This window comes from Vicugna pacos, chromosome 7 (assembly GCF_048564905.1).
Source record: "Vicugna pacos chromosome 7, VicPac4, whole genome shotgun sequence".
NCBI lineage: Eukaryota > Metazoa > Chordata > Mammalia > Artiodactyla > Camelidae > Vicugna > Vicugna pacos.
The window spans coordinates 50946706-50971357 of NC_132993.1; the positions used below are offsets into that span (position 1 = coordinate 50946706).

The following is a 24652-nucleotide window of genomic DNA, read 5'->3' on the forward strand; positions in this document are numbered from 1 at the left end:
TAAAGAACTGCTTCCTTAAAAGATCCAAAAAACTGATGAACCACCTGGGAGACTGAGATAAAGAGCAAAACAAAGATAATTCAACTGACCAGTATCAAGAGTAACACAGACCCTGCAGACATCAAAATCATAGTAAGTGAATATTATGAGCAACACTGCATAACTAAATTTGACAACTTAGGAGAAATTTGACCAATTTCTCAAGAAACATGAACTTATCACAATTCATCCAATATGAAATAGGTAATCTGAACAGATACAACAATTAAATAGAAGTCATAATTTAAGAAAAATTGACACCAATTATATACAATATTTTAAAGAAAACAGTAGAGAACACTTTATTTTATGAAACTAGTATTACCCTAATACCAAAACCAAAGACAATACCAAAACCAACCAAACAAAAATTTCAGACTAATATCCCTCATGAATATAGATGTGAAATCTTTAACAAAATGTTAGCAAAGAGAATTTAGCAATGGATAAAGTAAGTTATACTCCGTGACTCAGTGAGTTTTAAGACTGATTGAATATTTGAAAATAAATTAATATAATCTGATATATTAACAAACTGTAAAAGAAAATTACATAATCATACCAATCTATTAAGAAAAAGTTTGAAAAAAATTCAACACCCACTCATGACTAAAAAAACCTCTAGAAAAGTAAGAACTGAGGGGAACTTCCTAAACTTGATAAATAGCATCTACAAAAAAAACAGCTAAAATTATACTTACAACTGAATGCTTTCTCTATAAGGTCAGGAACAAGGCAAGAGTATCTACTTTCACTACCCTTATTCAATATACTGCTGGAAGTTCTACCTAGTGCAATAAGGCAAGAAAAGGAAATAAAGGCATACAGATTGAAAAGAAAGGGCTAAAACTGTGCCACATACAGATAACATAATTATCTATATAGAAAATACTAAGGAATATGCAAAAAGCAAAGACAAAAACCTTCTAGAACTAAAAAGTAAGTTCAACAAGAGCACAAAACAAAGAAACATAGAAAAAAAATCAATTGCCTTTCTACATACTTGCAATGAATACATGGAAACAAAATTCTAAAATATGATATCATTTATAATCACTTCATAAAATAAAATAGTTCAGCATAATTCTGTCAAAATATGCATAAAACTTCCATGATGAAAACTACCAAAAAATGCTAATGGAAGAAATCAAAGATGACCTACTCAAATATATCCAACTTTCTTTTGACAAAGATGCAAAAGCAAGTCAGTGAAGGAAGAATAGCTTTGCCAAAAAAAAAGTGGTATAGAAATCAGATATCCATTGGAGAGGCCAAAAATGAACTTTGACCTAAACTTTACACCTTATATAGAAATTAACTTAAAAGGGGTCACAGACTTGAATGCAAAACTGAAAAATAATAAATATGGATCAATGGAATGGAATAGAGAGCACCAAAATAAACCCACAGACTTATGGGCAATTAATCTTCAACAAAGGAGGCAAGAATATACAACAGAGAAAAGACAGTCTCTTCAGCAAGTGGTGCTGGGAAAGCCACATATTGGACAGCCACATGTGCATCAATCAAGTCAGAACACTCCCTCACACCATACATAAAAATAAACTCAAAATGGCTTAAAGACTTAAACAAAAGACAAGACTCTATAAACCTCCTAGAAGAAAACATAGGGAAAACTTTTTTTAACGTAAATCTTAGCAATGGGCTGTCTCCTAGGGCAGCCTACCCAGGCAATAGAAATAAAAGCACAAGTAAACAAATGGGACCTCATTAAACTTGTAAGCTTTTGCACAGCAAAGGAAACCATAAGCAAAACAAAACGACAACCTACAGAATGAGAGAAAATATCTGCAAATGATGAGCCTGACAAGGGCTTAATTTCCAGACTATATAAATAGCTCCTACAACTTAATAACAACAACAACAACAACAAAAAACTCAATCCAAAAATGAGCACAAGACCCAAACACGCAATTCTCCAATGTTTTCTTTTTTTAGTAAGAAAAACTCTGGTTGATATTTTTTGCTTTTATATCTATTAACCTTATCCAAATTAAAAAGGAAGAATTATTTATTCCCCAATGCAGTAACAGTCCCCATATTTTAAAAATCTCATTTTTATTTGAAATCTTCATAGAAGCATTTAATACAGAGTAATGATAAAACACTGGATTTCTAATCCTGATTTTGCCTCCTGACAACTGTTGGACAGATAAAGAAGTTTATATTCATAAAAAACATATTGTATCACAGTCATCAACTCAAGTTTTCTATAAATATGAAAAAATTAGTGCAGTTTCTTCTCTTGGCATTTATGGAATGCTTAATCATGAAAATAGATAAAGTAGTCTACAGACTTAACAGCAATCAACAATACCCTTAGTCAATGAAGGACAGAGTGAATAATTTTTTTTAATTCTTTCCATATAGTTTCTAAGCAACTGCCACATAATATTCGGGTAAGAATTGGACCTAACAGACATGCTCGAAACAGATTCACTAAAAGTGCTGTTAAATGTGTTTTAAAATACGAATTTGGGTGGTGGGGATTGGGGCACAAAACTATTCATCATAAATTAGTAGCAGTAGAAATCTAAACTGGTCCTCTGAAAGTCCAACAGCCTTCACAGATCTCAGCAAACATCATTACTGGGGCGTCCCAACCTCAGGTGTTCTCTCTTAAACCATATCCTAAAAATCTCTGAAACAAAGTATAATTCACAATGTTCAGATCTTTCAAATCCATTTGATACAAAGAATCCCACATAAATAAAGCTCTCTCAAGTTGTCTGATAAGTACATCAAGCTTTACTCTACTGCTTATAATTACTGCCTAACCAATCAAATAATTATGAACATACATTTGCTGTCCTCTAGATTTGTTCACATATAGTAAGCATAGGTAGATCTTTGGAATCCAAATATCTTTAATTTAGAATGTACAACTGTGCTGGTCTTAAAAAAAAAAAGTCAAAAAGAATACATTCCAAGTATACATCATTGCAAGAGGAGGAATTTTCTTTAAGGAACATACTTTGTTCCTAGAAATGAATACATTTTTATAGATAATAAGGTGTGGAGGCTGGTACTGGTAAACAATTGAGAATAAGTCTAAAATTCAACTCTGACCTCTATCCACTTCCAATGTCCTTTTCCCTCAAGGCAACAGCATTTCATATAAAACTTGAAACGCCAGACTTTAGAGTCAAGGAATAAATTTGTGTGTATATGGCAGACATGTAGGGTAATTTAGAAAGTGAATACTTTTGAGCACTGAAAAATATGCCCCAAAGAACTGAATTGCCTATTTTTATACACTAGCAGCATGTGGCATCATTGCTCACAAGAACATCATCAATAGAAGTCAGTGATTCAAAATGAATTAGAGATGACAACTGTGCTATTTGTTTCCACCAGTAAATTCTGAAGTCTGCTGCTTCTTAACAAATTGTTCAAACTATGTAAAAACCTTTTGAGAAAAGGCAGTTTATCATCACACAAGAAGATCAACAGTCTTTGATTATGTTTGAATATGTCACTATTCAAATCAAGGTGCCACTTGCTTAATGTAATTGGAGGAAAACAATATTTCATTATTGTGTCCAGAAGGGGACACAATACTGAAATCCCACACATTTGCATTGGGTTGCTGTTAGAATGCCATAACCTCGCACTTTCATTGGAAACTTTAAAAAATCCTATACAAAGTATTTAGGCACCTATATAACCGTTAATAAAACAAAAATAAAAAATCTTTAATCAAGAGGACTAATAGAAATTTCTTTTCAGTTCTGGGCTGCACAATTTACAAGAAAAGTAGAGAATTTGAAACAAGTTGAGAGCAGAGCCCTAAGAATGATTAAAAGGTTGAAAAATAGGATCTAGTAATAAGGGTAAAAGATATTTAGACAAAAGGAGACAAGTAAGGACTTGATGAACTTCAAATTATCCGAGATAGTTGAATAGCAATTTTTTTTAATCTTTCTACCCAAGTCTTCTATCACCCCACTCTAGCTAGAAATAACAGCAATAAGCCCTTTCAGAATTTACAGCATTTGAATAAAAGAGGGTAAAAAAGTCATTTAAAAAAGACAGACCATCTAAATACAAAGAACCTTCTGGCTGCTCTAGAAAATATAAATGTCATTGGGAGACTCCCATCATTTATTACCCAAATTTTTTTTTCTCGAGTTGTCTCCCTAGAATACTGGACTTCAATGCTTCTCTCTATAGTCTCTACACAAACAGATAGTAAGTAATTGTCATAATTCATGAAATGTTTGAGGCATCTTTGCTTTCTTACTTAATTGACATAAAACAGATTTAGATCTGTGTTATATCTTGAGTATCTATTCAAATGAAAACCCACTGTACCACAACATTTGTGACCTCCATTGCTGACCATAGGACTAGTCTCATTTGTTTCTATTCCCAATTGGCTACACTTTTTATCTTTTTTAAATCAGAAGAAATTCTATGTTGCTAACTATGCCTTATAATTTTGACATCTATTTCTAATTTCTGAAGACACTCTGATATTGTCCTTCCAGAGTATTCCTATAGAGTAAGACTTAAATGAATGTTTAATTATTCAATCACATTACACATGTATTTACAGCATTTAAAAATCCATCTCTCCTACTCAATTTCTGATATTGAATCTTTTCTTTAAAAATACCTAGTACAGTCATTCTCTAATTGACAACAATTTTCTGACATATGATATGTGAATATTAAATTTATCAACACCCTCTTTCCTTTCACAAACTGATGTTTGGCATCTCTTGTATTTGAAAACTTGGTTTGCCCAGAACTCCAGAGAATGGTGTTTGGACCAAGATTAACTACAAGTCTAAAAGCCACATTTTGTAAAACACACATACACACACATACAAATTCCAAATTGCTTGCCAAATTTCACTGTTAGCTTCCCACAATATTCTAAAAACTATCAGACAAACAGGCGTCAGTATGATGAATGTTGATGATGACTTTATTTTTGTCTATACACAATGACCCTCTAGAAGCTCTGAGGTCAGTTGGATACGCATAGTCACTGCAGTTAACTAAGTGTTTATAAATAAACGATATCTTTTCTCCATTAACATGTCTTCATCTTGACCTACAAGAGTGGATTGTATGGATAATCTCAGATGACTAATTTGTCTTCTCTTTAACCCACTTCCAGGGAGCAAAAAATTACAGAGAAACACAGAAATACTTTTAATTACACACATATTCAGGCAGAAGGTGAATTTCTGCTGAATTTAAACCCAGCTTTTCTATGAAATTTTATTTTTTGCGATAGAATATAAGGTCCAATAACAAATGACCACAAATACCATATAATTTTTGCTTTACTAATTAAAAGATACTTTCATCTCCTTTTACTTCCATAAAAATCTTATAGCTTAGATCTTGCTGTTCACAAATGGGGAAACTGAGACTCAGGAAGGTAAAGTAAATTGCCCAAGTCTCACAGAAAATGATTCACTTTATCTACAGCTCTGGATCCCAGTCCTTGGGCACCATCACTGAGAATGTGCATGTAAATGCAAGTGACATGAATCCACACACAAACAGAGATATGCTGAGATCACTTTTTAAATGTGACAAAGAGGTTTCTCCAAATTCCAGTTTGCTTTAGATTACTTTTCCAGCTGATAATATTGTTCTGGCCAAAGGTTGGGTTTGTACATTTCAAAACTAAGTGAAATAGTATCTGTATATTTAATTAGAGAGTTCCCTTTATAAAATATGTAAATTAAAGTGTTCTTGTTATGTATCACTTCTTTTAAAAGTGAGATAGTATCTGTATAACTAATTAGAGAGAACATCCATAAATTATATCAGCTAGTAAAAAGGGTTTTTATATACATCATCTGAAAAAAATACACTTATTTTATGCAGTATTTATAATTTTAAAAATAATTTCCTCTTCTATAAGAGTGAATTAACTTTTCATAATTTAAAATTTATTTCAGGCTTATTTTTACCTGTCACACAGTGATATTAACTCCTTACTGAAATACACATTCAATTCTGTATTGGTTAATAAACTCTAAAATTTCAATGGCTACAGTCATATGAAAAGTCTATTTCTCAATTGGAAAACAGTCTGACCTGGGTATTCCTGGCAGGTTGCTTTCCTTCACATGATGATTTAAAGACTCGGGCGACTACTGTCTTAAGACTCTTGCATCTCTTGGGGCCTCATTCTTCATTGCCTAAGTTAGCAGAAAGAGAAGAAAAGCTTAGAGAATATATACCCTTGACCATGTTCTGCTCCTGTTCCACTGGCGGGATCTACTCCCACATCTAATGTAATGTAAAGGGATCCATACTGCCCAGCTCAGCAGCTACTTCCCAAGTAGAACTCCATCCGTTAGAGGACAGTCATATATTTTGGTGGTTAGCTGGCATCTCTATGTTCCCGTGAAAAGACATATAATCTGCCCACCTTTGTTCTACCACACAAAATTAAAAATATTTATTTCATTTTATGTTGTATATCTATAGGCAAGAACACTAGGTAAATACACTAGATTTGGTATATGAATGCAATTTGAATTTCACTGTTCATCCTATGTGTAAAAAAATGAGCTCATTTGTTCTCCATCAGAATATGTTTCATTTCTGTAACACGGACTTGAGAAGCTTAGCATTTATCGAACCACACCTGACTTGTGCTGAAATAATTTTATAAAACAAAGAAAGATAAACTATATTATAAACCAATTCCAAATGCTTCTTTGTTTCAAAGTATTTTATATCTTACATATATACACATATATCTTAACTTTCTGCATGGGTTTGCATTACTGTTTACCACGTGGAAAGGAGTACTAGACCTAGAGTAACTTTCTATCTGTGACCTGGAGGTAATAATAAATGGTGCTCTTTTATTAAATAGGGATAACAAAACATTTAACAAAGAGTTCATAACAATTAACATGGAATGTTAAATGTCATGGACTAATATGTATTAATTCCATTAATATAAAAATATATGTGAACATTTATGAACTTTAAAGTTTCTTATAAATATTAAGTTTTCATTTTCATCACTATACCTGTTATGATAGAGGATCCCACAGTTCATATTACATGTTCGATGACTTGTAATATACATTAGAACCTCAATCTCAAAGGTGGTTTACACAAATGCTAATACTAGGAACTTGAGTAGATTATATTTTTATGAAATTCACAGAGAAATTTCTCAGCTGCTAACAGAAGGCTTCTATTAGGATTATTTTACTGCAGACATGTTCTATGAAGCAGAACTGTCAACTGTAAAATTTCTGGAAATTGAGAGCCAGAAAGATGGAAACGTTATGCAGAGAAACTCCAGCAATCCTGTCCAAGTGGTGAAGGAGCATAGATGGTAGGGGATGTAAGGGGCAAGACAAGGTAGGTTTGTAGTTTTGCTATTAAATCTCGATTCAAAATTTATTCTATGTGTGTTTATCTGTATTTAAATAGATTTTTGCAGACTTTTATTCCATAACATGTTATTTCTTATTTGTGAAATCAAGTTTATGATCTTGACCTCATTTGGCATTTTAGCAGAAGTTTTTACCTTTTTACTATAGTCTCTCATATATTCAAATCGTTTCTAGTACTCAAATAACTTATTGTGTAGGGAATAAGGATCAAGAAAGGAAAAACTCTCAAGACAGCTATTAGCTTGTCCACCTGGCACAGACACAGAAGAAGCCAATAGGTTTATTTGAGTAAGTGGTTGATGTTATGTAGTCAAGACCACCTACATCAAACGTTTGTCTGACTTAACCATGTAGTGTGCATGTTTGTGTGTGAGCATAAAAGCACATTTAAAATCATATACAATGTGTAACTGGAGAAAGGTCCTTGTTTTCTTGGCTATGTTGTTTTTTTTTTAACAGTAATGTGCTATGAATTACTACGTCATTGAGATATAAATGTCCCTGTAATTCAATAACCCTACTGTACAAATCTATTTTTAATTGCTCACTAATAAGAAATTTCAAACATTTTCCATTTTTTTCTGCTTTTTAAGACCTGTAGTTTAAAAATCTCTCAGTAAATAATGTTTTGCATAGAAAATTGTACTATAACCCGGAGGCCTAGAAGACTAACTGTGACTGCATAAACTGAAAAACACATTTCAGATTTATAACTGGAATTATTCAAATCAATGTTTTCTTTCAAATCTGATGCCATGTCTACCATGTGTGACTACTGCCAATCCAAAAGTAAAAATGAAAACCATTGGTCTTAATAGCATAAGTGAATACCACTCCACCTGAATTTGGGATTTATGGGTTGCTTAAATATGTGATTTGCTATAGCTATCACTCTATGCTACATAAGGATGAGGATTTCTGGTTTTCATGGCTTTGCAAAAACTAAAGTTTGTTAGTTTTCTTTTTCTTAGCCAGAACACCCTGTGATAAAGTAAAAAGAGACTTGAACTTGGGTTCAGAAGTCATGAGTATTCCATCTCTGTCGCTTTCCACATCCTTGGACAAATTACTTCATCACACTAAGCCTTAGCTGACTCATGGAAATAATATTCTTTCCTCATGGAGTTGCTGTAAAGATAAAATGCAATGTTTGTGATGTTTCATTTCTACTAGATATTCCATAATGTCGTGGGGTATCCCAAATAGAGTCTGAGTTCATTAGACTGGTCTGAGTGTACTTAGGAAATTGGCAGGGTGGACCCTCCAGAAGCCTTTTTGCACTGGGCTGGGCAACTCCCAGAAGAGTAATCATTCTGATGGAAAAGATAACCCAGAATGATGAGCTTAATAGAAAGACTTGTTACAGGAGATGAGAGGCGAATGTGAGTATATTGATGCCTCTTCCTTGGAATTATCTGTCACTCCATTTCTGCTACACTCTCATCTGGGATGCGTGGAAAGGAAAAAAATCAAGAGCATCCTTACTAACATCTTAGTCAAGACACTGGAAGAGAAGCAGCAATACCTTAACTCCCATTTAAAACAAAAATCTGAGCCTCTTTAGTTCTTCAGGGGCTCCAGTATTCCAGTTGTTACAGGGCCCTGAGGGGTCTGGTGGACACTGAGGCACGCACAAGGTGCCTGGTTGGGGTTGGGAAGCCGATCTGCTCATCAGCATGTCTGGCAATCTGGGGCTGGGGTGGCAGTGGGGGCATTCCCCAAAAAACCAGAGGGACTCTATCCAGATCAGTAAGCAGGGGTAAGGATAAATAGGTTACACCATTTATGTGACTGCTTCTGTTACTACGTGCTGGTAATACATGGGGAGCACCTCAAAATATAGAAGCTTATTGTCTGTCATAAGATTAGTCAATTTAAATGTCTTTTTTTAATTCACATTTTGTACTCTCAAAGATTTTAGTGAAATAGGATGTGAAATTTTTCAAATGATATTGCCACACAGTTTTTCTTTTCTTCTCAAAAACAAAAAAGGATGTGAGAAACCTTGCCAAAACACGTGTTGGACACACCATGAGAGCTTTTTATGAACAGAAATACCTATTCATTTCATTTGCTAAATCTGATACTATGTCTAAGTTGCTAAGTAATTATGATTGTAATTAAAAACAATTAAATGAACCAACCACAAAAAAACTGTCCAAGGATTTTGAAGAAGCTTGAAAAAAATGAGTTTGCAAATGTCTATTTTCTGTTTATTTTCTTCTCTTTTGAGGTGGTGTTAACACTTGCAAGCTGAAAATTCTTGATCCTTCCACTTAACTGGTTGTGACACTTAGCAAACTGTTTAACCTCATAAAATTAAATGTTACAGGAGAAAATTAGATAATCTGAGTGTGGCACTTAGTCCAATGACAGCACACTCAGCAGGCAGGCAACAGTCTTTTCTACCTCCCCAATTTCCTGTTCCCCTTTTCTAACAAACATCCATTTCCATTTGAAGTATCTACAGGGGGAGAGCAAGATGGTTAAAAAGTCACTGCATGAGCCAGTATTCTGTTTCTGCAAATTATGTAAATTCTCAGGGCCTCGGTTTCCACATCTATAAAATGAGTATTACAACACCTTCCACCTAGATTTTTCTGGGAATTAAGTGGGTTAATTCATGTGAAGTGCTTACAAGAGTAGCCACTAGAATGCTAGCTCCTTAAGAACATTTCGGCCACTCCTATATCCCCAGTACGCAGAGCAGGACCTGGAGCACAGTGGGGGGCAGAATGAATATTTAAAAAGGTGAATAACTATAGTAACACACTTGCTTCCTTTTGCCCAACCCAAACTATCCTTTTATAAACTGTGAGACCCATGTGGGTGTATGCAGGGCAGGGATTTGGAAATTGCATCCTGAATGGAAATAAGGAAATTCCTCCATGGCTTCCCCTTACCCGAACTGTATTTTTCATGACCCATGATCACATCCCTCCGTAATAAATACATCTGCCCCATCTTGTACTGGGTGCACATCTGTGCAAGATTCTTGAGCACTTATCTACGTGCATCTGTTTCTCCATGCTGCCTTCTGTCCCGGCACAGAGATTGGAGCCAGCTAAGGAGCAGTATACCTCTTATAGGATGAGGTGGACACTCAGTAAATACTGCGTGGAGTGAATAATGCACTTTCCAAAGTGCCTTTGAAATGAATTTTTTTATAATCATGAGTTCTCTCTTATAGACAATCGTTAACACTAACAGTTTAACTTCCAGAGTGAGATTAAGTGTTACATGAGTGTGGTACACCCTGATGATTTTCTTTGGTGACCTGTGGCATGCTAGCTGATAGAGTTCACCCCATCCAACAGTGTGTTACGATTTTGCAGTCCAGCCTCAATGTAATTCAACTGCTTTAAAAGCAAAATATAAAATCAACATGTTTGTATGATTCAACTTCTGGCTGTGCCATGAAAATCCATGAGACTGTGTGGCCTGAGTTAGATTATTTTTCCGATATACTTTTAAGTGCCGCGCCTTCGTACTTAATTTCAAGCAAACTAAAAACCATTTTAAAACGGTCTGAGAAATCTTCCACATGCTTTGCTTTGAGAAGATGGTTATGGTGAGGGTAGAACATGAAGGACATGTGATGTTTTGATGAAGCCAAGCCAATGGAAACCCACCGGTTTCAGCATCATAGTGCCCTGCTCCATTTTCTACCCCCTCCTTTGTGATGAGCCAGCAAGAAGTTTATGCTGAGAATCACTGGAAGTGTCAGGCGATGTTTGCTGAATGAAAAAAGCCGGATCAGCAGCCAGGAGGCTGTGCTAGTGGGCCCACTGGGGAGCTCCTTGGAGATTTGCATGTAATGCTCCCCTCCCGCGAGCCAAGCAGGGGAAGACAATTATTTGAGGAAACAACTCCCTGTTTTTAGAGTATTATTGTTACCAAATTGAATTACCTGTTTCCACCACTTTGATCCCTTCCACAGAACAAGATGCCTAAGACTTCGAAGGACAACCATTTTCTCCTCGAAGCTGACCAGATAAAGGAGATTTTACAGTTCCTCATTTTAGCAATCAAAGCGGTCTATTATGAATCAAGCATGAGTCATTCTCTCTATTCCTGTAATGAATTTGTCCAATAGTTAGTAGATGCTTAAGAAGAGCAAATGCAGCAAATTGTCTTATTTGTGGCTGTATGGGGGTGCATGTGGATTAAAATGCCAAAATCTAAACTTTTTTGTTAACTTTCAAGACTGTAAGCAAAGCCATCCTTCATTTGAGAGTCACTGATAGTGTGGGACTGACAGTCTTAAAAATACTCTGAAACCTTTTGACATATTCTGCTCTGCCTACCAAAATCATCTTAGAACCATGAACTCAAACTATCAACTGATTGGTACAGAAAAAACAAACTCCAGTTTGTAAATGCTTGATCTACATGAACAGGAGCCTTCCTTCCCCAAACCAAGAGCCTTGAACTTACCTTCTAACTCTGGTTTGTTGCACACCACCAAAGGATCTAGGGAGAGCGTCACTGCTGCCTGTGCACGCACATGCACACACACAATCAGGTGGGAAATAACCCAGGGATAATAGACTAAGTGCAGGCTTGATTAAGTCCTCTTATAATAAATGCTCACATCACTTTCAGTTAAAAGATCACATGATAAAAGAAGTCCCTTGCCTTGAGGGGTCATCTAGACTTAGTCCCCAATGCACTGATATGGGAGCCAAGTACTCTTACATTCACAGGGTGACTTCTGTGAATATAATTGGAAGGCTTGATAAAAATATCTGCATAAAATCCACATGTGTGCATATATGTTAATAACATGTACTGATAACCACCTACATTTTAGCATACATTTTACCACCATTTATGAAGTTCCTTAACAATCTTCCATAGTTCAGAATCTCATGCTTTCCTTCTAAAGAATGGAAAGGCATAATTTTAAAATATCAAGTTTACTTGTTAATGCTTCAACACTTTACCTGAAAAATTTGGTCCACTGTTAACTATGATAATAAAACTTTTTTCCATAATAGCATAGGGCTCAGGAACTGAAGCAAAATAGTAACCATATCATAAAATCTGAAGTAATAATACTGTAAGATATCACATATGTAGTATACATTTTTTAAAGAATGTGGCCAAATAGCTTCTACCTTAAGAGAAAACTGCAATATATGAAAAAGAGGAAATCTAGGTAACATGGTATCTGACCAGAGCCCCACTGATGACCAGGGAGGCTCAAGTTCCACAGTCAGCACGTCAGCTGGCAAAGTACTGCTTGGAACAGTCAGGGTAGGAGGGTGCTTGTGCACAGACAGGTCATGTCACAATGATACAGAATTTAATTAGACAATATTAAGCATTTATATACTTGGACTATTCTCAACTGCATCTCCACAGAGAAATTTCAATCATCGGATTGCCAAGTATTCAACCAACATCTGGAAACTTTACATGATACCTAAGACGCTGGCTACTTGACCAGACTACCTTGCCCAGTGGAGGACTCTCTAATGGGGCTGACTCTTGTGAAAGTATTCCAGTCCCAATGCTAGGATCATGCATGGAAATGGCTCAGCCCGCCTTCTCTTTCCATAGCAACCATGGTTCCTAGAGGACTCCCTGGGCAATCAGTAAAGTGCTCAGACATCTCTCACTCTTCAGTATTTCCCAAAATGTCTGTCATGGAATCTTAGTCCTATAAGAGTCCCTGCTGAAGAAGGCAGTGCAGTGCAATTTAACCTTTGAAAAGTAATTTTAGGGAACACAGCATACAATGTTCCCTCATATGAGAAATATTGTAATACAAATTAGTAAATTAAAGATCTGTTTATCTATTATTCTGCATATGACTGTCAGGATCTACAAATTTTGAACAAGATTATACTGTATAGCACAGGGAAATATATACAAGATCTTGTGGTAGCTCACAGCAAAAAAAAAATGTGACAATGAATATATGTATGTTCATGTATAACTGAAAAATTGTGCTCTACACTGGAATTTGACACAACATTGTAAAATGACTATAACTGAACAAAAAAATGTTTAAAAAATCTGTTACTGCATGTCTTAAAAAAATATTTTATTACCTAAATTTTATTTGATTATTAGCTAAAAATCTATCAACATCCTGAGGACTAATATTTTACACTTTGGAAAATTCTTCATCATACTCTAGAGTTCATTCACACATTTTCTTCCTCCTATTCCCAGACCCCCATCCCATTAGAAAAGATGCTCAATTCTCCTAACTCTCTCCTCTATCTGAAGTTTCTTCTCCAGAAATCATTCTTCCCCTCCCTTCCCCAGAGTCAGCACTGGATAATACCTAACCATAAACTTTCCCTTGGGAACTTTCACTACAGGGGACTGTCTTATTCAGAAGTTTAGAAATAGGTTGGCAATGAAGGGTACCATGTTAATGAAATGTATTCTGCTTCACTGTTGTGGTTGCAATGATTTCTCTTTATAACAGATTATAGCAAAATACATAGGGCATTTGAATGTAATTTAGCTGCCAACTTAATTAGTATTGTTAGGTTTCCCTAACTTTCATTTGATGTAAATTTGTAAGAATAGAAATTAGCAAGCAATTTTATTATTATATGCTTTTCCCAAACTTCTGACTTTTTTGGTCCTGTTCTGACACAACTAACCTTTAAAAAGTCTTGTTCATTCACTGTGGTATAGGACCAGTGGTTCTTATGATTCATATTGGCTCTGCAAACTGTCAGGAAACAAAGTCATTCTCTCTCATGAGTTCTATAATAGTTCTCAGTATCCACCTCCAAAAAAATGAGTTTTTCACTTAACATCTAATTGCTTGTGCTCCACAGTCCAGTTCCTTGTTGTGAGTTAATGCACTGCCATTCACTCTGTGATTTTTGCAAAGTTAACCTTTTTGTCCTAGATTTTCTAATGTGAAAAAAAATGGTAATACTAATACAAAGACCCATTGGGCCACTGACCAGATTAAAGTAGATAATAAATGCAAAGCACTTGGAATATTACCTGGAGTATGGCAGGGGCTTAATTAACATTAGCTGCTGTTACTAGGGTGAAAGGGGTATGGACACTTTACCGTCACAAACACCAAGGTCCACCTGCAAATTCTTTCTCTTCCCATCATATTAGAACCTGAATAGCCAGAAGAAGCAAACTGACTCAGAGAGAAAGCAGAGTTTGCCTCCTCAGATAATTAGGCTGAGATAACACATTCACAGAAGTCATTTGAATTGGCCATGATACAAGATTTTAAAAAATGCAAATACATATATACTGACAGGAAGGGAGTTATTAGTTTCTATAAAGACATGAGTAACTTACCCATGATCTCACTATCAGTAAACATGCCTCTGTAAAGAACAGGGGGGAAAAACACTCACTAAGGAACTTTATTCTCTCCTGTCTCCCTGCTGTCTTTGATAAAATGTCACCTTCTCCCTTAGGCCTTCCCAAATGACTCTGGGTATCACTGCAATTTCCCTCCCACCTCCTAACATACCTTATCTCCTATTGATTTGATTTTTTTTCATTGCACTCATCACTTCTGCTACCAACTGAATGTTTCTATCTCCCAATAGGTTGCAACCCTACCCTCTGATATGATGGTATTAGGAGATGGCGTCTTTGAGAGGTAATTAGGAATAGATGAGGTGAGGTGGATGGACTCTCATGAATGAGATTAGCACCTTTGTAAGAGTCACAGGAGAGCTTGCTGATTCTCTCTGTTTTCAGACTTGAGGATACAAGAAGTCAGCAGTCTGCCACCTAAAAGAGGCTCTCACCAGAATCTGAGCATGTTGGCAACCTGCACATGAGCTGCCAGCTTCCAGAACTCCTTGAGAAATAAATTCCTGTTGTTTATAAGGCTCCTGGTCTATGGCATTTTTGTTACAGCAGCTCAAGCAGCTGACAACCTTCTTACACACTGTGTAATTTAGTCACTCATTCTTTTTAATGTCTGGCTTCTCTTACTTGAATGTTAGCTTCATTGAATAGGGTTTTTTCATATTTTTTTTCAAAACTATATCCCTAGCACTTAGATCAATTCTTAGTGCATATTAGGCTCTAATGAATATTTGATGAATAAAAAAACAAGTCCAGAAGTGGAACAGATACAGGCTTGATTAATTAAGCCAGTAGCTAAAGAATATCAAGATTCAGATCTCTTCCATTTCTCCACTCCGCCATCCTCAGTGTTGGCTTCATTCTAGAGTAAAAAACCTCTTGTTCTTGGTTTCCTAATATGAAAGTAATTATAATATTAATACAAACTCCCATAGGGCTACTAAGTGGATTGAAGGAGGTAGTAGATGGCCCCTTTTAAGAGCTAGGAAACATTCACAGAAGTCTCTCAACAGATTATCCTCAATACTTCATTAAACAGAATTTGATCACTTTAACTAAATGTTAAGGAGGAAGGAATTTCTTTAAATGTTAGAGAAATCAGGATTTCCCCCTAAAATGGGAGAAGGGATCATGTCTCTCCCTCTAGGGGTAAATACTTGAAGCAATTTTGCATTCCACTGGCGAAGAAGAAAGCCTGGATGGGTAGACAGAGCAAATCACTGTCTACATTATTAGATCTCTGCTTCAATGCACAACTGAAGTGAGCCAAGGTAAGGCTAAAAGCTTTTTAAACAATTATAACTAATACTGTCCTTAAATATAAACAAGAAAGCAAAAGTAGACCCACATTCAGATTGAATGAACTACTTCACATGTGGGCTGATTTAGGAACATTATTCAACAACTAAAAGCAAATAAGGTGAATTTTTATTTGCACCCTACAGTCCAGATGCTAAATATGCTTTCAAAAAGAGTTTGAATGGCAATGACCTAAGTAAATCTCTCTGTAAACTAATTCTAAGAATTTCCACTTAAATTTCACTATGGGTTTAATAGGCTTCTGTTACAAAGATTAGTTACCTTTTTATTTAACATAAAATCTCCCATTTTTGTTGGCTCTTCAAGTAGCCAAGATAAAAAATAAAATAAGAGTACTTTTATGGAAGTGAGAAGTAATGTGTTGAACTATTTTATTGATTTAGATTCAGTTTGGTAATCTCTGGCTTGTTTTTAGTTGGATAGCAGATGTGAAAAGAATGAGGCATATAAAAATGTTGTCTAGGAAATAAAACAGCACAAGTGAGTGTCTGCTCAAATATGCAAGTAAGAAATTAAATTTGGGTCTTAAATAGCTGAACTTTATATGTAAAGAAATGGTTCATTTTAAATAATACAGCTTAACTGTGAAACTTCCAATATCTAGTAATGATTATTTACTTTCCTAACCTCCATCTGCTATTTGATTTTTATGTATTTTATCTTATTATTGACAGTCACACAAAAAAGAAAAATAGTCACCACAAAAATGGTAGAAATGAAATTAGGCCATTTCGCTAAAATTAAATGCTTCTGATTCATCTCCCACATAAGCTAGAATGAAACTGATGAATGACTATGAATTTAACTCTTTAACTTCCATAGTGAATTGAGAGTTACATCAAAAATATCTCTTAAGGAAATATTGAGCACTGTCCCAGAAAAATTTGGCCAGATATACACCTGACCAGAGTCTATGAGTAATAGGTATTGCATAGGAAAGGGTATCCTAACATTTTATTTGGAATACACCACTATTAATTGTTGTTGATGCATTTAATTGCCAAACTGCAATTAGGCCTTCCCTGATAACTTCCTGGCACTTCAACACTCTTCCACATCGTCCCCTGAATGTCATTCCTTTGTCTATTTGCCTTTTTCCATGGCACCTATCACCTTATGCACTACATAATTTACTAATTTATTCTATTCATTTATTAGAAGTCAAAGCCGGAATTAGGTAGGTGGTTCACCTTTGTTACAAAGCTCTGGGGGGGGTAGTAAGAGGGTGGGAAGGGATAGACTGGGATCTCAAAATTGTAGAATAGATAAACAAGATTACACTGTATAGCACAGGGAAATATACACAAAATGTTATGATAAATCACAGAGAAAAAAAAAACCTCAGTAATGCAGACGAGTAAATTCTAGGGATCTGCTGCACACAACTGCGCTTGCAGTTAACACAGTTGTGTTGCGCACTTGAAAATCTGTTTAGAGGGTAGTTCTCCTGTCACGTGTTCTTACTTACAATTAAATAAAAATTAAAATTCAGTTGCAGTAGTCAATCACTACCCTATTTATTTAAAATAAAAATGACTTCCTGAAAAAAAAAAACAAAGCTCTAAAGATAATATAAATTTAGCAAACAAAATAATTAAGCAGCAGGGATAAAAAAATATTTCCAACATACTAAACTGGCCAAATTTTGTAACACTAAGTCAGTAACACTTATGTTTTAAGTTATCCATATTGTGATTTACAACAGACCCTACAGACAAATCCGAGAGCAACAAATTTCTACATTGTACACCATGTTTCTGAGGATTTCCTGCATGAAACACTGATTGTGTCTATTCATTGACCTACATAATGAGGAAATACAGAAGACAGAGAAAAAAAATCGATCAAAACATGCAGAAGGCCAAGATTTAAGCAGCTTCTTAGGCAATGAGGATGTGATAGTCACGTTTTCACAGATGTGCCCGAAGACACCGCTCCACTAGAATAGAGAACTTGGCCCACAGTCAAATAAACAGCTGTCTCAGTGGGAAGCTGTCAAACAGACTCTCCAAAAAGAGCAGTCCTCTTTGGTGGATATAATAACCATCTCACTAACTCCATTCAAGTGCATGTTCAACATAATAAATGAAAGATAAAACTCAAGAGTATGATACAGAATAAATTGCTCTACTAAACAAGATGTCTCGGTCAAAAGCCTGAGTCGGGAGAGGATGTAAACTCCCAAAGAAAAATCATTACAGCAGGGAATGTACAGATCATGAGAATCTTAACTAAGAATCCACTTATCTTTTGATCAAGAGCTCAAAAGAGAACTTAAAGATGAGTCACTATTGCACAGCTAAGTGACATACATTGAGTACACTGAATGCAGGGACATCCTTTATGCCTTAAGGTGTGGATTCCACTTGGCAGGGCCATGATTAGGGTGTCAGATGCAGCATAACCTGAGGGCACATAATGCATCCACACTTACACGTTTGGCTATACATTACTATGAATGTCATACAGTTGTCTAGCTCTCTCTTGTTTTTAGTCATTCTAGGTAAGAAACCATCTCATATGTATCCATTTCAAGTACTTCTTTACAAATGGAATGGCAGTTCATTATATTTGAGCAAATATTGGTTCACTAGTGCTATAACATGTTTTCTGAGATATTCATTTTCAGCTTTATAGAGAACCTCTCCATAACAAAGAAGAAAAAACAGGAAGAGGAAGTCATTTAAATCAGTTCTGTGTTCTGTGTGGTACTGAGATGGTATTTTACTTGTGCTCTAAAATACTTTAATTTTATTTTGTTTCTAGGTAACTTTGTTTCAGCCTTGAACACAAAAGGTCCCAGGTATGTACAGATCAACAGTCAAGTAAGTCTACCATGACCTGGCTGAACTGTACCTGGTCAGATGAAACAGGACAGTCCAGTGACGATCAGAGAGAGAGGAACTATTTCTTTCAGCCCTCCATACAGGGTTTATACAGCTTTGGTGCTCAAAATATAGATTCATGCTAATATTTGAAATACAGGCATGCAATTCCACTCTCAGAAAATATTCTTTCTTATAAGTGTTCCTGACAAAGGTAAACAAAGTGGAAGAGAGTCAGATATAGATATAGATACAGATATAGATACAAAATAATGTACAACACAAAAATGATATGATTTGGGGAAAGCTATAAAATAATCCTTCAATATAAAGCAGCCCTCTGTGTGAGAATACAGTGACAGTCTTTGGACCTAATATTGCAACAGCAGAAGGTTCTAAGATCTTAGTCTCAGTACATATCAGTAGCTCCCTGGAGATATTCAAAACCATGCTAGACACCACTCAGCAGTTATTTTACAAACTGATTAAGGCACATTTAGAGACTGGGTATCAGGAATAATCTTCAAAGTTTCTATCTCTTGGGAGATTATGACTTCATGTCTATTCAAATTATTTAGGAATCACCTCTTATAATTACCACCTAAATTTGAATATACTATTTCCTTCCAAACAAATCTTTGAAATAAAATGGCAAAACTGAGACAACTGAATATATAATGTCCTGGCTCATGAAAAATAAACATGTATATCTTTATTTCTTTGATGATTGTTTCAGTTCTCACAATCCAGCTTCTGTTTCTGAATTTCCTCTATGATTTTTGGTCAGAGTCAGTTGGTGACTCATCTTCTCCATTTTTTTTTAAGTGGTTTGTTGTTGTATATCACATTTTTTTCTCTTTTTATATTTTTATATCTTTTTATTTTAAACATATTGAGCTTTCTTTCAATTAAAAAAAAATGTTTTTAACCTGTTCAAGGAATAACAGGCCTGTATTTTTTCCCCAAAAGTTCTCTGGGCTTTTTGACATGATTTCCTTAAGAGATTCTAAACATTTATACTGGAGTTCTTTTATAAAATGATATTTCAAAGACTCATAGAATATTAGAACTGGAAAGTAGAATTTAGCCCACATACCACATGAACAACTCAACACTTAGAAAACTTACATGGCTTAGTTAAGCCAAAATCTAGCAAAGAAAGAACCAGAACTCAAACTTCTTTATCTCCATTATAATATTCTTTCCAGGACACAATATTGCCCTCTATGATATTTTGGAAATAAGTACTTGAATAGTATATTTCCTAGATTTGAAATCTACAATTTTTGTATTAAAATACCAAATATAGATTTATTATTGTGAACAAAAAAAAATTAGTATCTTGTATGTGTAAATCACTATAATGGAATTTTAGAGCTGCATGGAAGGATGATTTATAATAAAATACTGTTTGAACCACTACAAAATAGGTATGTAATACTTCAAGCTAACCACTAACGGAATGTCATAAGTCAGTGCCTAAATGACTTATACAGATAATAACTCTTTATGTTCAGAAGAGAAAGAAAGCTCATAGAGTAGGGTGATCAGAATGGATTCCATGGACAAGCAGGTCATGGAAGATGCATAAGATTTAACATTTTTTCCTTACTGTCAAGTGATAAATCACACAAACATAAAAATACATAAAATGAAAAATCATAAGGCAAATATCCATGTTAACTATTTAATTAGCCTTTGTGTTCATTCCTTTACCCCCACCTTAGAGACAACTTTTCTATTAAATATTATGGCAATCATAGACTTACTTTGCTGTATATATAGTTTTGCTATTTGAGTATGCATCCCTAAACAATATAGTTTAATTTTGCCTGTTTGGGGATCTTTTAAAAGTGGAAACTGGCAGTCTGCTTTCTTCTCTGTCTGACTTCTTGTGCTCAACATTGTGGTTTTACTATCTACCCATGAAACCCATGGAACTTCTTCATTTACTTTCAGTGCTGTATTCTACTATATAATTATATTATTTGTTAATTCATTCTTTTTTCGATGTCCTTTTGAGTTGTTTCCAAGTTTTTGGCTATTAGGAACAATGCTGCTCTGAATTTTTGTATTTGAATCCTGGCCCACATTATCACACGTAAGTATTTCATTGCTGGGTCATCGCTTACATGCGTATTTAACCGCACAAGATTCTGCCAATTTTATACCAACTGGCTGTAATAATATTCTTTCTTACCTGCTCAGTAAGTTTTTCCATGGTTCCACATTGCTATTGATTTTGATGTTGTCAGATTTTTAAGTTTTAAACAATCTGGTGAGTATATAGTGGTTTCTCACTGTGGTTTTTATTTGTATTTGCCTGATTCCTAGTAAAGCTAGAAATATGTTTATAGATCATTTGGATTCCTTCCTTTGTGAGATGGCTATTCAAGTATTTTGTCCATATTTTCTGAGGTGTCTTTTCCGTTATTTATATATAGGGGTTCTTTGCATAGAGTAAAAACAGACCCTTTTTGTATTGAAAATACATTTTCAGGGTCTAAGAATTGCCTTTTCACTCTCTTAATGGGGTCTTTTGGTGAAGAGACAGTCATATGTTTAATATAATCTCACTTGTCAATCTTTTCCACTCTGGTTAGTGTTTTTTGGAAACACAGAGTTTTTATAGGCTGAAATGAGGGCATTCCAGCCTGGTGAATAGCGTAGACAAAATCCTGAACATTATGCTTGTAGAGAAGAGTAGAAGAAAAATCTAGAGCTGATCTTAAAGTCCTCAGCTATCAAGTTAGAATGTCTAAGAGTATCCCTCAGGCCTCTGCCTGAAGGAATGTCAGGAAAAGTTCTGAGCTGGGAAGAGCCATGATTAGAGGAATGCTTCCAAGAGATAAACTCTACGGTACTCAAGCCTTAATTAGAAGGAAGAGACATTTAAGACAGGGAAACCAGCTCACGGGATTGGAAAAAGGCAGAAGACACAGAGAGGCTGCTCAGGTAGAACCCTCAAGGCTTATGACAAAGCAACTAGAACACTAATATGTTGAGCTTGTCTACACTTAAGGGCAGAAATTATCTGATACATAACTGTGAGGTCTAGGAAGTGGGGCTGTGATACATGAGTGATATTTCATCTACATGGATATGAGGGAGGAAAGGAAGAAAAACATCAGTAAACACACAAAGGCATAAACAAATGATGTAAGTTATAAGTAAAGAAGAAAGATTGCATAAAGTCCAAGAGGTAAATAAGATTAGATAGCTATGGTAAGGCCAGAAAAATGAGGGAAATTCGGAGTTTTAATAATCTAGATAAAGCTATGCTGTGGTAGAGAAAGAAAAGTACCATATGATATCACTTACATGCAGAATCTAAAAAAATGACACAAATGAACTGATTACAAAACAGAACCAGACTCACAGACATATAAAACAAACTTATGGTTACCAAGGGGTAAAGGGGGCGGGGAAGGATAAATTGGGAGTTTGGGATTTGCAGATACTAACTACTATGAATAAAATAGTAAACAGCAAGGTCCTACTATATTCAGTACCTTGTAATAGCCTATAATGAAAAAGAATATGAAAAGGAATATATATATGTTTGTATGTATAATTGAACCACTATGCTGTGCACCAGAAACTAACACAACATTGTAAACTGATAATTTTTTAAAAAAGCTATGCTGTGGTAACAAAGGATCTTGAAATTCCAACAGCTTAACATGACAAGTTTATTTATCGCTCACATAAAATATGCTGTAGGTGCAGAAAATACTCCAGGGCAACTCCCCTCTATACAATGACTCAGCCATCTGGTCTGCTTTGATCTTGCAGCTCTACCATCCCATTAAGAGGGCTCTTTAGCAACTCTCACACCAGACGAAGGGCACGTTGGATGGTCCTATCCTGGCAATTAGATGCCATGGCTTAAAAGTGATACAACCAGGTGGTCTTGCTAACCACAAGGGGACAAAAAGTGTAATCCTTTGATGTGCACAAAGAGAAGAATTTATATTTCATGTAGTTGACTAAAGGGAGCTGCCTGGAACTTAGACAGAAGAGGATGAAATCGGGTGCCGCTACCATTCCACAGAGGACCTGTTAAATGCCTGGGATGCTCTTACACACCCTCATTTACTCCTCATAATAATCCTATGACTGAAGTAGGAGGTCTTAAATAAAGCTGAGGATCAGACAAGTTAAGAAAAGTACCAAGATCACATAGCCAGTAAATAGAAAAACTGGAATTGTATCTGCCTTTCCAGCTCTCTGTTCTTTCCACCAACACTGTTGTTACCACCAAGGACATCAAGATTCACTGGGTAGAAGCAGCTAAAGGCTATTTCAGGAAAGGTAGTGGAAGTTCTCTATATGTGATGTGATAAAATCTAGAGTAAAGTTACAGTGTGGGCACATACAATGTTCAAACCATTGAGGGGAAACAATTTTTTAAATTAGTATCAGAATAAATAGGGGACGGAAAGATGATGAAAAAAGATTATTTCTATGTTATCTTCAATTTTCTTGGGATAGTAATGGCATCATATGAAAAGAAATGGAGGCTGACAAGAACTACATGTTTGTAAGAAAAATCATAAATTTAGTTTCAGATATTTGAAGGAAATGAAATATCTGAGTATAACTATCTAAGAATATGGATCTGGATTTTTTTGCAGACAGATATTGAAGATATTCATGGGATCTTTCCTTTGCAAGTAAATAAATATTTAATATTTATTAAATATCTAAATATTTAAATTACCCTTTCAACAAAGACAATTAGATTATTTACAAAAATCCCTATAATTACATGCATACTAAGTAGTTCCTCATTTCACCAAAATATTCCTTATGTGTAAAAATATTATCCTAAGATCTTACAATGAACCCTACGCATCCCCAACTGAAAAGCTTCTATGACCTCCATTGCCTACAGAATAAAATTCAAACTTCTTAATACAGCATCTAACCTTCTAAAATCTAGCCATCCTATTTTGTCTTTGCTCACACTACTGCCCTCTAAACACTGACCGAGCTGGTCAAACTGCCCTCCTCTCAGGATGAATGTGCCATAGGGTATTTGAATGAGTAACCTGAGATTCTTTATTTTTCCCATAATAATAAAACATGAATTGAGTTATAGTACTAGTCATTTAAGTATTTTGATTTTACCTTAATGGTTATAAACTGTTAGCAGTAAGTTGTAAATAGCATATGAAAATTTACTATCAGACAAAGCCAAATTCACTTCACTTGAATACACATCTTTTAGGTAATAATGACTATTCCTGAGTCATTCAAACTGAAGATTTGTACTATACATATATGAACTAGCACTGCCCTCCCCTCCCCCACCAAAGGGCAAAGGTAATCAATGATTTTATTATCAATCAAACTGTTAATTCAGGCCAAAGCCTGAATGATAAATCTTTAGTCAATGGGATGGTCTTCTGTGATCTGGGAAATTTATGTACCATTCTACTGCATGACGATATATTTCTTCCATCTGTGCTTATCCTAAAAAGTAACTTTTATATTTCTTGTAGGCATATATATATGAACCCTTGGGAATTGATGTACACAGTGATAGGACTTTTGCACATTCACTTTGCTGCTGAATGACAGAAAGATTTCCCTCTTTGCTTGAGAGCACAGTTCATTCTACAAGTGATGGCCAATTTGAAATGTAAGTAAAGAATTCTCTTTCCTTTGTTGATTTTTCCAGAGTATCGATCACTCAGTACCAGTGAGTGATCTGTTGAAACTGGTCTCATTCCT

General features: G+C 35.2%; 1 long non-coding RNA gene across 1 annotated transcript in view; it reads left to right on the forward strand.

Moving 5' to 3' along the window:
- The first annotated feature begins 20957 nt into the window (after window positions 1–20957).
- Window positions 20958–24652, forward strand: part of LOC140697419 (uncharacterized) — a 58201-nt gene continuing 54506 nt past the window's right edge. The window contains exons 1-2 of the long non-coding RNA XR_012074447.1: window positions 20958–21014; window positions 24421–24560. This is a non-coding gene — a long non-coding RNA (uncharacterized lncRNA). The remainder of the gene's footprint in view (window positions 21015–24420; window positions 24561–24652) is intronic.